This window comes from Malaya genurostris, chromosome 2 (genome assembly GCF_030247185.1).
Source record: "Malaya genurostris strain Urasoe2022 chromosome 2, Malgen_1.1, whole genome shotgun sequence".
Taxonomy (NCBI): domain Eukaryota; kingdom Metazoa; phylum Arthropoda; class Insecta; order Diptera; family Culicidae; genus Malaya; species Malaya genurostris.
Window position 1 is genome coordinate 330,452,102 of NC_080571.1, and position 17,403 is coordinate 330,469,504.

At 37.0% G+C, this 17,403-nt stretch overlaps 1 protein-coding gene across 1 annotated transcript in view; it reads right to left on the reverse strand.

The window, feature by feature from the left end:
- The window catches only part of LOC131431528 (zinc finger protein ush), a 598,378-nt gene that overhangs the window by 306,603 nt on the left and 274,372 nt on the right, over nt 1-17,403 (reverse strand). The window lies entirely within an intron of this gene.

Genomic DNA, 17,403 nt, shown 5'->3' on the forward strand with positions numbered 1-17,403 from the left:
CAGGAATTTCAATCACCCCTCAAAAAAGGAACCTTCACAGGCTAGTTTTAATCACACCATCTGTTTTATTACTGTTGCACTTCAATTGATACGGTAAATAAAATAGTTGTATTGCTTGATCAAGATTCGTCAAACTTGTTATGCAATCCTGCTAATATTTAATTTGTCATCATTCATTGAAATAAATAGTCGTAAGCTGTGTTCAGAAAGAGAGGTGAGATTAAATTTAAAAATTGATTCGTCTAGAAAGAGAGGTGAGATTAAATTTAAAAATTGATTCGTCTACTAGCTCTGCCTCAATGTAACGATTGTATCAAATGGATAAAAATATTACTAATTGCAATAAAATGACAGATATACTTTTTTTTCACGATTCATCATCAATTTGGTTTGCAGTGACGTGTAAAGCTAGTAAGAACTTAACTCTGCAATCGCCGGATCGGATGGGATTCCCGATTTTTAAGAAAGGCAACCAGAGCTTAAATTGTCACGCATTCTCAATGAAAGATTCCAATCCAACATCCTCATATTCGTTATTTTACTGTCTCACTCGTAAATGACCGACACCAGAACAAACGAAGAGAGGCGAAGCATTTTTGTTTCTTATTGAAAAAAAGAGAGAGTATAATTTCCTCTAAAGCTTGCTTCATTTAGAATTGGAACAAACTTTTGCTCATATTGTGGCGCTCCTGGTGGACGGATTTGGAAGTTCTTGGCGCCCACGTGTCGGGAGTTTTGTCAGCTTCACGTATGATTTTTGACATTCCACAAATCGACTGTACTTTGTAAACAATCAAAATGGAAGCCAAGAGAAGGGAAAAAATTGTACATAGTTATTTGGAAAATCCATTGTGGTCTGCATCTAGGCTAGCTAAACAGCTTAAATTGCGCAGAAATACCGTATGGCGCGCTATCAAATGGTATAAGTAAACATTGACGACTATTCGGAAGCCTCAAGCCAATCGTCGTAGTGGAACTGTCGACCGGAAACTGCGTGGTAAGATTTTGAAGACGATTAAGAGGAATCCTAATCTGTCGGACCGTGATTTGACCAGAAAATTCGGTGCTGCCCATAGTACCGTGAGGAGAACTCGACTCCGGGAAGAAATCAAGTCGTATCGAGCTAGCAAACAGCCAAATTAGACCATAAAACAGAATGGTGTGGTCAAAATTCGTGCTCGGAAACTATATGACCAGGTGCTGACCAAGTTCGACGGGTGTCTTCTGATAGACGATGAAACCTATGTCAAGGCTGACTTCGGGCAAATCCCAGGTCAAAAATTTTACTTGGCAACGGCTCGGGGGGATGTTCCAGCCAAGTTTAAATTTGTTTTTGCAGACAAATTTGCAAGAAAATTTATGATTTGGCAGGACATTTGCAGCTGTGGCAAAAAAACGAAAGTTTTCGTTACAAATAAGACAATGACATCGGAACTATACCAAAAAGAGTGTCCCGTAATGTTTTGGCCAGATTTGGCAAGCTATCATTACAGCAAAGTCGTTCAAGAATGGTATGCAGAGAAAGGGGTCCAGTTTGTTCCGAAAAACCTTAACCCACCCAACTGTCACCAGTTCCGCCCTATTGAGAAATACTGGGCAATCATGAAGAGGAGACTCAAGGCAAAGGGAGAGGTTGTCAAAGACATCAATCAGATGACGACCTGGTGGAATAAGATAGCTAAAACGATGGACGAAGAAGGTGTGCGCCGCCTAATGAGCCGTGTTACAGGAAAAATTCGAGAATTCCTTCGAAACCGTAACGAATAATTTTATCCGTATTTTTCCTTAAAAGTATGAAGAAAACGCTACATTTGTATAAAAAAAGATCTTGAATTCAACGATAAATTACTGAAATACAGGCAATTGTCTTTGTTCCAATTCTATATGAAGCAAGCTTTATAACAAGACGAAACCAAACTAACGTCTACAGGGAGGAGAAGCAGATTTTCGATTCTCATTCTTTCATCGATGTATTGAAAATCTGCGACGCTTTGCTATAAAGAGTGTCTAAAATATGATAAATAGATGTAATTACTTCTCAGAACCTCTTTGGAAACGAAAACTACTACAGATTCGAGTGTCAACAGGTAAAAATCATTGTGAATCGTTTTCTGTCATTATCGATTCTCAAATCGTCGGTTGAATAACGACACTGCACAGTATGCGATTTTAATTGAAAACCGCAAATGACTGAAAGGGCAAATGAAAAAAAAAAGAGCACAACTTTGAAATTACTGTTCCGCTTATGTCGTTGACTGCACATGGATTTTGTTCTCAAAATTAGCAAGCAAAGCTGAAAGTGACATTAATTTTTCGTCTGTTTGGAGTAAATGAAAATAACTTTTATTAGCTCTGAAGACAACAAATCAGATAATACAAATTGCCGTGGAATAGACTCACTATGTACTGTTTCCAAGTTAAAGACTGGCCCAGAAAGTATGGACGCAACCAAAAACCGTTGCCATTTTGCAATGGTTCAGAATCTGTCAATTTTTATGGCTGCGTCCTGTTGTTTACACTCTTCTCTAACCACTTGTGCAGTTGTTTATTCATTTTCATTAGTTTGTTTCGAAATGCGTGGACTTTCAGCAGAACAACGTCGAAAAATTGTGTACAAATGGTGCACAGAACGCGGACTGTCACTGAGAAAGATAGCAAAAATGGAAGAAGTAAATGAAAAAGCCATGTGAAATGCAATCAGGAAGTTCGGTGAGGATAACACCTTTGAGGATAAACCGAAAACCGGTCGAAAAAAAGGTCTTGCTAACCCTCAGTTGGATAAGCGTTCGAGCAAAAGAAGGAGGTTTCAGTTCGGGATGTAGCCAAAAAAGTGGGCACTTCGAAGTCAACTGTTCTTTGTGCTAAATAACGTTTGAATCTTCGAACCTATAAGAAGCAGAAACAACCAAAACGTAGTCCGAAACAAAAGGCATCGATCAGGCCGAGGGCTCGAAAGCTGTACAATTCGATTCTTGCTGGAAATTTGAACTGCATAATCATGGGCGACGAAACCTACGTGAAACTCGATTACAAATCCTTGCCGGGACCACAATATTATACGGTGCGAGAAGGGCAAGTGTTAAACCAGTCCGAGACATCGATTGAAGTCGAAAAAATTGGTAAGAAAGCTATGCTTGCCAGAAGCAATTTGTAGCTGCGGTAAGATTTCGAAACCCTTCATCACCGCTGCTTCAATGACCAGCGAAATATACATCAAGGAATGTTAACAAAAACGACTTCTACTCATGATTCGAAGCCACATTCTGTTGTCTTCTGGCCAGATCTTGCTTCTTGCCACTACTCGAAATCAACGGCAAGACAAACATCAAACATCGTTTTCCGTCATCTGCTCATCAATCCCGTTCCGAAAATACTAATATTGTAAGGGCTTTTAAGGAATATCGACAAACCGGAAGTCGCCATCTTGGATTTCCGAACTACTTCAAACATCGTTTTCCGTCATCTACTCATCAATCCCGTTCCGAAAATACCCATATTGTAGTAATTTCCATGGAGCCGGAAATTGTTTTCATTGGATGCAAAAACTTCTTTTTACGAAGTTGGTTCGTAAAAAAAGATTACGTTATTTGGGATTTCGTTCGCTTGCTGATATATCTATTCAACCGGAAATGAGCTTCGTTGCTGAACACAATTTTCCGATGAAAAAGTGGATCTTCCTCCAACTTTGCCAGAGCCCATGCATGATTAAATTATAGACCAAACTAAACCAGATAAACAATGCCACAAGACACGATTCTTGCGTGATCTATCAAAAACAGTGTTGCCAAAAAGATAGCAAAAAAAACTGACCCATGTTTTTAATTTTAGTTTTAAAAAGTATTAAACAACTTTCAACGCTTTCAAAGTTGTTTTGTTGTTAAACATTGTGTTTTTTCATGCAAAACATAATTTTATACTATAAAATACTAAATCATGCCTGAAATTTTGCCACCTGGGAAACATTCGGAACAGCAGATAAGTTTTGTTCTTGAAAAGTTTCCTTTTAATACTTTATCTGCAGAACAAAGTTTTCCCTGGACGAAATTTACCAAAATGGTTCATTGTTTTGTGAATTGAAATCTGGGAAATAAGTCGAGTCTGTTAAATATTATTAATTAATACTGCCACATTATGATCTACCCCGAAAAAATAATGAAATTTACACGACATGTAATTCAAAGATACTTTGAAATAGACATCAATTTAATCAAAAATTTGATTGAAAACCATCATTGATGTAAAATAAATTATTATTAAGTTTATTAAGGACCTTTTAACTATTGTCTTTCGGGTCCTAAAATAAATTAGAATACCTTGACTTTTCAATGAATTATACAACACACTTCAATTTAGGCTTAGTTTTGCTTCTAAAGTAAATTGAAAAGTAAAGATCTAACGAGTAACTTTATATTCAATTTCCTGCTAAAAATTTGTGCAAGGAAATAGATGTAAATATTTTTATCTATGTAGTTGGTGAGCTTACAAACATTCATTCACAGCTCATTGTCCGGATTTAATACAGTTTTATTGGTAAACTATGGGTAGACCGGAAAAAAACGAATCCGCAGAGACGTCAAAAGAGATATTCATTATTGTGGCACTCAAAGTAGAATTGTACTTTAGGACTGCCTAGCGATTCATTAACACTCCTAATACCAAGCCTCCAAAAGTTACGCGAAGCACCAAGGCTCAAAAAAAGTTGGAACGGTAACTTTGAGCTGTCATAGCTCAGCTGTTTTTCAACGGATCTCAATAAATTTTACACCCTCGAATTTTGTACAGTTCGCAGATTATTTTATGTATGTCATTATTGGCAATCGGTTAGGAAAAATCAATGAAAACGTGATTTTTTCCGCTCCAAGTTTTTTTTTCACACACAAATATGCCCTATCTGCATTTATGCGGCACCAGCATTGTGAAAAGAATTTTGAGAACTTCAACTTTCTCGCGTCATAACTTTGTTGTTAGTCAACCGATCTTCGAAATTTGTTCACCATTGGAATGGTACTAGTTTCAGAAATAAAATGCACTAAAACATACGTAAAATAGAGTTGTTTACCTAAAGTTATAGAGCAAACTGTAAACAGAAGACCACAAAAAAGATGGGATTTTTTACAATGTTCGTAAATATCTCTGAATTCAAAGCGATGACCTATATGTTTTTATACATCATTGGATTGCTAATAAAACCAGTTACAAATAGGGATAAACTTGCAGTTTTTTATATTCAAAAACATCTAAAAATGAAATAAACACTACAAAAATTCAAATTTTAGCTATGTTTACAAAATGCTTAGAAATTAAAGCGATGACATACACTTTTTATACACTTAATTATTGTTAATAATACTCACGATTATTTATAACAAATTTTTCTTAAGGAGAATCGCGTAAATTGAGATTTTATTGTATCAAAATATGTTTTCATACTTCTATCGTTTGCAATCAACAGAAACTATAATTCTTAGAGACTCATAATTTGAATTTCACCAATAGATTTTAAGTTTTTAGATAAAATGGAAATTCTTAATTTTTGCGATGGCTTTGCACAATAAGTAGAACTTGACTTCGTGGTGTAATGATGTCTTTCTCATCATCAACTACACGGAAAAGCCAGCGATCGCAAAACAACTAAAATATTAGTTGTTTTTCTGATTTTGATTGGTTAAAATTTGGTACAACTAATCGAGTGTTGTTTTAACTAATCTGTCATTTTTGATTTATCGTGCTGGCAGCTTAGCAACGACACCCAACAAGTAATGAAACGTTTCAGTTGAGCAATGCCAAACATCCTGAGCGAACAATGAAACGTTTCAATGAGATGTCACTCGCGCAATTGAGCAAAGACACAATCTCAGCAAAGTTACTTGTATGCATGAAAGCAAAAAAAATGTCTCAGTTGTTTCAACCAATTATTCCAACCATTGACATGAAATGTCCTAAAATACGAGGTCTGTTCAAAAAGTTCCCGGAATTTTTTAATTGCGCGCGTCTGGAGGGTGCGGTGGTCAAAATTTTTTTTTAATTGTGTTGGTACATATGTCCCTAATGTATGGTGAAATTTTCAGCTGTATTCATTGTTTACATTCTGTCTTGTAGCGGCTGGTGTAGACGTGTTTTTTTGAGCTCGGCGATTTTTGTTAGTTTAAACAATGGAAGAATTGAAGAGTCAAAGAATTTGTATTAAATTTTGCGTGGAAAATTAAATAAAGTGTAACCAAGTGTGCGAAATATTACAGAGAGCCTACGGTGAGTCTGCTATGAAAAAACAAGTGTTTACGAGTGGTATAAGCGTTTCCAAGATGGCCGCGAAGACGTTGAAGACGACGAACGCTCCGGTCGACCCAGCACGTCAATAATCGATGAAAATGTGGGAAAAGTGGAAAAAAGATTATGGATGATCGCCGAATCACTATTAGAGAAGTTGCTGATGAAGTTGGCATATCAGTTGGCTCATGCCATCATATTTTTTCAAATGTTTTGGGCATAAAACGAGTGGCAGCAAAATTCGTTCCAAAACTGCTGAATTTTGATAAAAAAAAAACAAACGCATTACCATCGCTCAGGAGCTATTAAACCCATGCCCCAACCTCCTTATTCACCAGATATCGCTCCGAATGATTTTTTCCTGTTCCCAAAGTTGAAGAGACCCATTAAAGGACAGCGTTTTATCGATTGAAGAGATAAAGGCAGAATCGCTGAGAGTGCTACAGAGCATTACAAAAAGTGACTATCAGGGATGTTTCGAAGACTGGGAAAAACGCTGGCATAAGTGTATTATATCTAGGGGGGATTACTTTGAAGGGGACCATATAAATGTAGACGAATATATAAATATTTTTCTAGAAAAATGAGAATTCCGGGTACTTTTTGAACAGACCTCGTACATTACTCTCAAATGAAATTAAAACATTTATACTGTAGGAATATCTATTTAACACATGGAAAACTTGTTTTACAACTAACTGTTATATTCTCCTGCATACTTTCACTTACATAAAACGACCACTACGTAACTAACATAAATAGCGTTCATTTACCATTGAAAATTTTCAATATGAAACGCTTCTGGTGAAATGAAGAGGTTTTTTGTGCGTTTTGCTGTCTCCGTTCTCCGCCAAGTGACAGCATTTGAATACAACAATTTCGGTTACCTGAATGGTTATGTCAAAATCAACAGATATGTTAGTTAAATCAACAACATTTTAGTTGAAATAACCAGGGCGTGAAACAAAAATTACAATATTGTAATTTTGTGATCTGCGGGTTCTCCGTGTAGTATAACCTACAGAGTAAAGCATTTCTCAGATCGATAAGACCATTTTTGAGAAAATAAAAGTGAGTTCCACTATTGTAGGTACTTCCGAAACAGGAGTCCGGGAACCGGTACAATCGAAGTCAGTTCGAGAAAAGTAACTGGGATCCATTTCCGAGTCTATAGTCACGATATCCGGTCGTTAATCGAAAACCGGGAATCAGAAAAGCCGAGATCAATTTGTTTGGCCGTCTACTGACAATGACTATCGATTGGACTAGTTTTGAGATAAGTTTAGAAATTAGTTAACGTGTTTTACTTAGCGCTTTTAGTGACGGTATAAATAATTTAATAATCTTCACCCTGTAATTCCGGAACCGGTTGTCCGGAATTGGTGTCGGCTGAAATTCAGGAATTCAATATGGGACCATGAGACTTTTCATTTGAACTTATATTCATTTATGAAGACTTGTCAATTCATAGCTGAGGAAAGTGAGTGAGATCCATTTTAGAATAAATGAACACTTTTTCCGGTGCTTTTGGAATCGGAAACCGGGAATCAGAATAGCCAGAACCGTTTATTTTATTTGTCCACTGATAATTACTACCGATTGGAATAGTCACGCGGTTAGTCTAGAATTTTATTTATGTTTTTTGTTTCGCCACTTTAAGTGACTGTATTAATTTTCAACAGACTTCACCCTATAATTCCGGAACCGGAAGTCACATTCTGATGAAACTTTGGAGTTTTATATAGGACTATGTGACCTTTCATTTGAACCTAATTTTGGTTAAATCTGCCCCGCCATCTCTGAGCAAAGTGATGAAATAATTTGAAATTGTAATTTTTATACTTATCACCCTGTAATTCCGGAGCCGGAAGTTGAATCGAAATGAAATTCAGGGACTTCGTATAAGACATTTATACATTTCATTTGAATATAAGTTTGTGAGAATCGGTTCAGCTATCTCTGAGAAAAGTGAGTACAAAAAAAATATTACATACATACATACATACACACACACATACACACATAGAGACATTTTGCGTACTCGAGGAACTGAGTCGAATGGAATACGACACTCGGCCCTCCGGGTCTCGGTTCAAAAGTCGGTTTTCACAGTGATTGCATAACCTTTCCATATGAAAAAGACAAAAAGTTTTGAAAATTTCTGTATTTATGCCGTTTGATTTTAGATTCTCCTTAAGAACAATTTGTTATAAATAATCGTGAGTATTATTAACAATAATTAAGTGTATAAAAAGTGTATGTCACCGCTTTAATTTCTAAGCATTTTGTAAACATAGCTAAAACTTGAATTTTTGTAGTGTTTATTTTATTTTTAGATGTTTTTGAATATAAAAAACTGCTAGTTTATCCCTATTTGTACCTGGTTTTATTAGCAATCCAATGATGTATAAAAACATATAGGTCATCGCTTTGAATTCAGAGATATTTACGAACATTGTAAAAAATCCCATCTTTTTTGTGGTCTTCTGTTTACAGTTTGCTCTATAACTTTAGGTAAACAACTCTATTTTACGTATGTTTTAGTGCATCTTATTTCTGAAACTAGTACCATTCCAATGGTGAACAAATTTCGAAGATCGGTTGACTAACAACAAAGTTATGACGCGGGAAAGTTGAAGTTCTCAAAATTCTTTTCACAATGCTGGTGCCGCATAAATGCAGATAGGGCATATTTGTGTGTGAAAAAAAAAACTTGGAGCGGAAAAAATCATATTTTCATTGATTTTTCCTACCCGATTGTCAATAATGACATACATAAAATAATCTGCGAACTGTACAAAATTCGAGGGTGTAAAATTTATTGAGATCCGTTGAAAAACAGCTGAGCTATGACAGCTCAAAGTTATCGTTCCAACTTTTTTTCGGGCTTGGTATTTGGATTGTTAAACTAAGGAGGAGCACTAACAGTTTAATGTGAATTGCTCCGAACTTTTGATTCGAAGACGAAACGTGAAACGTTTGTTAGCATTTGTTAAAACTACCCACTTCCTTTTAAATTGAGTTTTATTTTCATTCTTCAGATGATTTTGAATTGTATTGACAAGCACGATTAGTTTTGACAATACAAGTAAATAAGATGCTAATAAGTGCAAAAACTTTTTATTTTGTTGGTTGCCCTGCTGCATATATTTTATCATATCACAGATGTTTAGAAATCTCTTCACTATTCTATTGCTACTCAATTGGAAATAGCTAATAATAATTACAATAAAAATAATAATAGTAATGACCTTACCAATTGCATTCTGAATCATAATGCGTTTATAATGGATAACACTTCGTCGCAGTCACCCTAGCTTTGTGGGTACACTCGTCAGTTTAATTCAGCGCCTACTGCGTCAAATCGCTGCATAATTTCTCATTTCGATCAAATCAAAACTGCACACCCAAACCAACCCCATTCGCTTGCATTCGAACTCATTTCCGAACACAATGAGCCTACTCAACATTTCGGCATTTGAAGCGATTTCAAAGACGGATCACCGTTGGATGGTGATTCGGAGAGTCGGCCGGGGCACTGACTCGCCTTCGAATAAAAACGCGCGCGGCAAGCGTCGATCAAATTGATAAGGAATTTTAAATTACACTGTGCAGTGGATATCGCTATATAGCTCCGAGTCATCAAATACTATAGCCCAACAACTAAACTAACGCACAACCACCACCGGTGAGCCATCCGCAGCGTGGTGGTTTGGGGAGAGTTCTTTACCTTTTTATCGAATGAGCATTTTGTGTATTTGCTCACTCATCGCAGCAACGGAGTAGGAACGTAAGAGCAGCAGCACGAGCGCGAGAGAGAGTGAGTGTGGGCGCGCGTGTGAGAGAAATCCAACGAGCACGTTTTGTTGTTTGTTTGCTTGCTCGCTTGTTGGTTGCTGCCACCGGCTGTCTGCCAGTGAGCGAATATCTACTTTTGTTCACTCGTTTTGTTGAACTGTCGGGCGGTCGGGGTTTGGGTTTCGGGAATCGGAGACGTGCGACGGGACAACAGCAGAGAAGGCTGAAAATGATCTCCAAGTGTTGATAAGATTTTATTTATTGATAAAATTTTTATACCCAGGCAGCAGAAAGCGAACGAGGCAAACTAAGCTGCTCTGCTGTGTGCGAGTGCTGATGTTGGTCGTTGATAAGCTGAATGTGTGTTGGTGCACTCATCGTTGTCGTCTCCGGTCGTAGCAAGCGGACCGTCATTCGCCTTGCAACGGCACTGGCACGGATCTCTGAAGAAGTAGGCGAAACCTGCCAAGGTTTTTTTTTGTTATTTGGGGGGGTAGTCGTCCGAGCGTCGTCAGGAGTGTTGAAAAGAAGAGAATTGTGAGCTAATGAAAGACGGACGGTGGGACGCGCAGGTTCAACAAGAATGAAGACAGATAGGGCGATCGCGCTTCCAAGTACACTCTCCTCCGTTCATGTTGTGTGATTCTGTTTTTGGAACTTTGAATAATCAATATCTCGTTCATCGCAACTGCCCGCAACTCCGAACGAGTCCGCCGAGCAGTGCTAATGAAGAAGGCGGTCGACGACGGTTGGCGAGATTATAAAAATCTGATTGTCATATCAAGATATTACGCGATGACGAAGAGTTCCTGACTAACCAGACCGACATCAGTGAAACAAAACAAAAAAAGTGCCAGACCGTGGACGTGAATCCAAGTCCAAGTCCGCGCCGCGTGTGTCGCCCCGGTTTGTGTCCGGCGTACCACCATCATCATCATGTGCTGATGTTTTGGCTGTTGCGCGAATGGACGAGCGAAAAATAGCGCGTCAAGCAGTCCAACGCCGTTTGGACGCGAACGTCACAGGCAATTGGTACCAGCACAATGTGACGGAACGGTGGGTTCGAATGAAACGAAAATGGTCAACAAAAAGGTCGCTATTTGCAACTTTCTTCATTTGTATCAGTTCTGAGTCTGTTGGAAGAAAAGCGCGGTGCTGTCTCTTTTGTACTAGTTCAGGTTAATTTTTTCAGCTACGGCTAAGAATATATAAAAATAATTCGTCTCTGAAAGTATTCAACATTCATTACGGATGGTGTCTTAAAATCGAAATCTTTTCGTATAGCAAACAAACATATCGGCACTAGATTAAGGGGCTGTCCATAAAAGACGTGGGGAGGGGCCTTTTGTGACAGGGGGAAGGGGGAGGGTTGTTCGAATGTGACGTCCAATATTTTCAATGAGCGCATTTTGAAATACCTAATTATATTGCTGTTTTACCCTATTTCTTGAAAAAAATCTCCACAATAAACGTTTACATTCCAAAGGAAAACGTGTATTTGTTGATGTAAAAGTTTCTTCTTTCAAATTCAGAAATGAATGATGCAGGAAATCATTTCTGTTGAGATCAGCAAAAGTGCACGAAGGGGTGAGTAAATTAGCGGAATTAATAAATTTCGGGAGTGTCGGGAGTGGTTTCAACGTTTTGAAAATGGTGATTTCGATGTCGAAGACAAACATGATGGTGGAAGAGAAAAAAAACCTTCAAAGAACAACTAGAAGCATTGCATGATGAAGATTCGTGCCAAATCCAAGAGGAGCTTGCTGCATCGTTGGGAGTAAGTCAGCAAGCCATTTCAAAACGTCTCAAGGCCCTGGGTATGATTCAGAAAGAAGGAAACTGGGTGCCGTACGAGTTGAAACCGAGGGACATCGAGCGCCGTCTATTGGTATGTGAGCAACTGCTTCAAAGACAAAATCGTAAGGGGTTTTTACATCGAATCGTAACCGGTGGTTCGATACGATAATCCTAAACGCAGAAAATCATGGGGAAAACACGGGCATGCTACTTCGTCGAAGGCAAAACCGAATATTCACGGCGCTAAGGTGTTGATTTGTATTTTGGTGGGATCAGCTCGGTGTGATTTACCACGAGCTCTTAAATCCGGGTGGAACCATCACAGGAGATCGCTATCGAACGCAACGCCTTAGTCGCGCGCTAAAAGAAAAGCGGCCACAATATCAAGAGCGACATGACAAAGTCATCCTTCAACACGACAATCGTCGGCCTCACGTCGCAAAAGTACCTGGAAACGCTGAAATGGGAAGTCTTGCCCAACCCGCCGTATTCCTCAGATGTCGCCCCTTCTGAATTCCACCTATTCCGTTCGATGGCACACGGCCTGGCAGATCAACATTTTCAATCCTTCGAAGAGTTGGAAAAATGAATTGCTTCATGGATAGCGTCAAAAGAGGACTCCTTTTTTCGAGCCGGGATCCGAAAATTGCCGGAAAGATGGGAGAAAGTTGTCGCTAGCGACGGACAATACTTTGAATAATACATCTGTAAGCACTTTTTCGCAATGAAGCTTTGAACTTTGGAAAAAAACGGCGGAAGCAAAGTTGTACATCTGATATGTTGTGATTATCAATAATTATAATGATAAGAAAAACATGTTCACTCATAAAGCATGTCATGCAGCTGATTAATGTATCCTGTTTAGCTTGAATATCATACACAGAAGTAACAGTCCGGGTAGAAGTGATTTGCAAACCAATTATTAAAACCTCAATGGTAGAAAATAACATTATTTAGTTTGAAATAAGATTTAACATATCAAAAATCATTTCAAAGTTCGCATGAGAAAATAGCAACAAAATATAAAATTCGACCATTGTAACTTCAAAGCAAGAGCAAAACATGTATAGAAGAAGAAGTTTTCAGTAATTTGATTTTCTAGCTTTTAGAATAGTATATCATAAGAATTTCTCTTATCTTATTCTGATGCAGTATATTCAATTGTATTCCATTTGAAAAAGGAACCACTGGATCAATTGTACTTAATGAAATTGGTATGAATCATCAAAAACGAAATAAGATATAATAACAAATTTCGATGCTACATAGATTTTGTCTAATCCATCAAGAAGATTCCTTCGAGGAAATATCAAGAAAATATGAAGTTTTGCCATGACAGCACAGGAACACCAAGACAAGATAAGATGGTAATATTTGTTAATATTGTGATTTTCGTTTACTATTCACATCTACCCTGGAGGAGTGCAGGTTTTGCTATAGCAATTCAAACGCGCGTTTCAAACGCAGCGCCTGCTGTTTGCTCAAACCCTGTGCTCCTGTTATTTCCATAAATGTCAATGTCAATGTTATGTCAAAAAGCGTTTTATTGAGTTTAATCAAAATAGTGCATCAACCAGCTGGAAGTAAAATAGCTGTGGTGTGAAATATTTTTCTAAACTAATTTTGCATGGACCATTGCTATTACGTAGAGAATGCTGTCAAATTAACAATATCAATGTGATTACGATCCAAACTAATTATTTCCAAATCTAGCATTTATTTCTCTTAATCTATCATTCATTTTATTGCGAATGAAACAACGGTTGCGAAATCGAACACGGGATGCATCAAACGAGAATATATGTCGAAACTATGTAAACCGTAACGTAATACCGCTGACAGACATGTGATTTCCGTACAATGATTTCTGTACAACGCTGTACGCGTATAACGATGAGATGACAGACATGTTTTTCGCACAGAATGAATATACAGTGAAACGAAACAACTCAAAACTTAGCTTGATTTCCCAGCTCCGATGTTCGATAATATAGATATAATCAATGTCTTTCTTAGCTATTAAACTATTTGTGTTTTGAACACTCACATTACATGACAGTATCACTCATATTAAATTTTATGGTTTTAAGGTACATTTTTGACACGTTTATTCTGGGATACAGGATTTTTTCCAAAATTGTTTCAATGTAATTAGCATTAGGGAAAGTTAGATGTTCATAATTTTGGGAAGAAATCAGGGTCGTTTCATAAAAAATCGTTCTCGTGTTCCGAAAATTAGTTCTAAATGCCTTTCATATTTCCTCCATTTTATATTTATATTTGTTTTATATTTTTATCAGTGAATGTTAACTGATAAAAATATAAAACAAATATAAATATAAAATGGAGGAAATATGAAAGGCATTTAGAACTAATTTTCGGAACACGAGAACTATTTTCTATGCAACGACCCTGAGTTCTACCAAAAAGGTGAATAATCACTAAATTTTGTTCGTTAATCTTGCCGACTTTTGCCAAATCCGCATAAATTTCAAGGTGTGCAGTCATAATTCCTTTTTCACCCGCATATTCACGATAAAAATAGAAGCGCATAAACGATTAACATTGAGTCTCAAAATAGTAAATAAATCTAAGATATTCTTAGTATGTAACCAACAAAAACGGCATGACACACACATATTCCAGAAAAATGTTATCAACGTAACAGTTTATTCATTGCAAAATGTTCATAATAAATATTATGTTTATCATAAAACTAATTTTGAAACCCTTTTGAAATTGAAATCATTCCGAAATAGATTTGACATAGGATTGATGCTTCACTTTGCTTCATAAATCTTATGAAAAATGGTCTGAAATATAATCTCATAATGGTTTTATTAGGATTTTAGATAGTTTAAAGTTTTTATGCTATATTTATGAAGTAACACTGAAAACTATTACAAGTATTTCTTAAATTGAATATGTAACTTGGTACATGTTCTGCTTCAATTTACTCACACTGAAAGACATGATTCGCTGTTCTCTCTATTCATACCCAAAATAAGACTCTTTCTAAACAATTTAAAAGCAAGTTTACTTTCCATCCAACGGCATTCAACCCGATGACACAAGACGAAGTAATAAGAAGATTTAGAGTTTCAGGAAGAGAATATAGGAGACCAATGTGATAAATGGAATTTCGATAGGTCATCAATAAACAGGATGATTACACAATTGGTTTAATGATATTTATCTTTATTATTATCACATGTGCAATCAAAATATGAATCATTATATTTTTAAATCTATGTCAACAATAAATTTACTTGTTATTGAATAGAAAACAATTACTCAATATTTTCTGTACAAATATGAATAAATTGTTTTCCTTATTTGTATTTCAAAGCTTCACCAAATTTATGAATATTTCTTGGTTTGACTGCTTTTTGAAAATATGCTACAAAGTATATAAGTTTTATGCTGCTAGTTGGCATTTTAGTTTTTTTTTCAAAATAAAACGAAGATTGTTTATTATTTGATACTCAGAACAAGGAAATATTGCTTCGTGAGATCACCATCGCTCGCCAATGGCGCTGGTAGCGGTAAACAGTGATGTGATTTTGCACAGTACAACGATAAATGACCGTAGTACGGAAATCACCGTTGTATCATGATGCTCGCCTGATACCACCGTGATTTAGGGTGACAGACTATCTATTGAGTTGTTTCGGACTTAACAACCACCCTTCCTTCCTCCTTAAAAATGCTCTTAGGATCATCTGAAGTGCAAACAATATCTGTAGTGTATCGTTTTTTTTTTGAAAATTCTATCGACTTCACATTAAACCTTCTTCTTTAGAGGAGAAATGAAAAACCACATTTGACTTTTTCGAAAAGTATGGATGGTCATCAAAAATTATCGATTCTCTTTATGTTATACAAAAATGATCATTGCCCCCATCCACGTTAAAGACACTTGCTACACACTCTCCCCCCTAAAAATGTCCAGCAAGAAGTATCATTGGCAAGTTTAATAGCAATCCGTTCAGTAGATTCAGAGTTATGTCGTTACAAATATGACTCCCCCTTATTAAAGCCACTGGTTACATTCACCCTCCATATGGTCATATCTAAGGTATGCAAACTGTCTCTATGGTCTTAAAAAAGTATCGATTCTCGTCAAATTCTATGAATTTTATCATGACTCCCCAATGTTATTGACACTTGCTACGCTCCCTCCTCCCATAAAAATACGCTTATGATCATCTCTGAAAAGCATGAAGTACATGTGCCAAGTTTAATAGCAATCCGTTCAGTGATTGCGAAGTTTTGCATTACAAACATTACACCCCCCTTATTACATGCATTCGCTACATCCACCCCCCATATAATCATATCTAATATATGCAAAATGTTTTTATGGTTTTAAAAAAAGTTTTCGTCAAATTAGATAAATTTTTTCTTTACCCCCCTGTTAAGAACACTTACTACGCTCACTACCCTATTAAAATACCCTTATGACCTTTTCAGAGGAGCAAGAAGTATCTGTGACAAGTTTGGTGGCAATGCGTTCACTAGTTTCGGAACTATGCCGTTTTAAACATTACACCCCTCTATTTAAAGGCACTTGCTACATCCACCTCCCCATATAGTCATATCTAAGGTATGCAAAATGGTTCTACGGTCTTCAAAACGTATCGATTTTTGTCAAGTTATATGAATTTTTCCATGACTCCCCCTTGTTTATGACACTTGCTACGCTCCCTCATATATAAATATACTCCCTAAACCATCTCTGAAATACAAGAAGTACCTGTGCCAAGTTTGGTGGCAATCCGTTCAGTAGTTCCGAAGTTATGGCGTTACAAACATACGAACTTACATCCATTTATAAAGGGTGATTTTTTAAGAGCTTGAGAACTTTTTTAAACAATAAAACGCATAAAATTTGCAAAATCTCATCGGTTCTTTATTTTAAACGTTAGATTGGTACATGACATTTACTTTTTGAAGATAATTTCATTTAAATGTTGACCGCGGCTGCGTCTTAGGTGGTCCATTCGGAAAATCCGCTTTTTTATCGACAAATTTTGTTCAGCGATGAGGCTCATTTCTGGTTGAATGGCTACGTAAATAAGCAAAATTGCCGCATTTGGAGTGAAGAGCAACCAGAAGCCGTTCAAGAACTGCCCATGCATCCCGAAAAATGCACTGTTTGGTGTGGTTTGTACGCTGGTGGAATCATTGGACCGTATTTTTTCAAAGATGCTGTTGGACGCAACGTTACAGTGAATGGCGATCGCTATCGTTCGATGCTAACAAACTTTTTGTTGCCAAAAATGGAAGAACTGAACTTGGTTGACATGTGGTTTCAACAAGATGGCGCTACATGCCACACAGCTCGCGATTCTATGGCCATTTTGAGGGAAAACTTCGGAGAACAATTCATCTCAAGAAATGGACCGGTAAGTTGGCCACCAAGATCATGCGATTTGACGCCTTTAGACTATTTTTTGTGGGGCTACGTCAAGTCTAAAGTCTACAGAAATAAGCCAGTAACTATTCCAGCTTTGGAAGACAACATTTCCGAAGAAATTC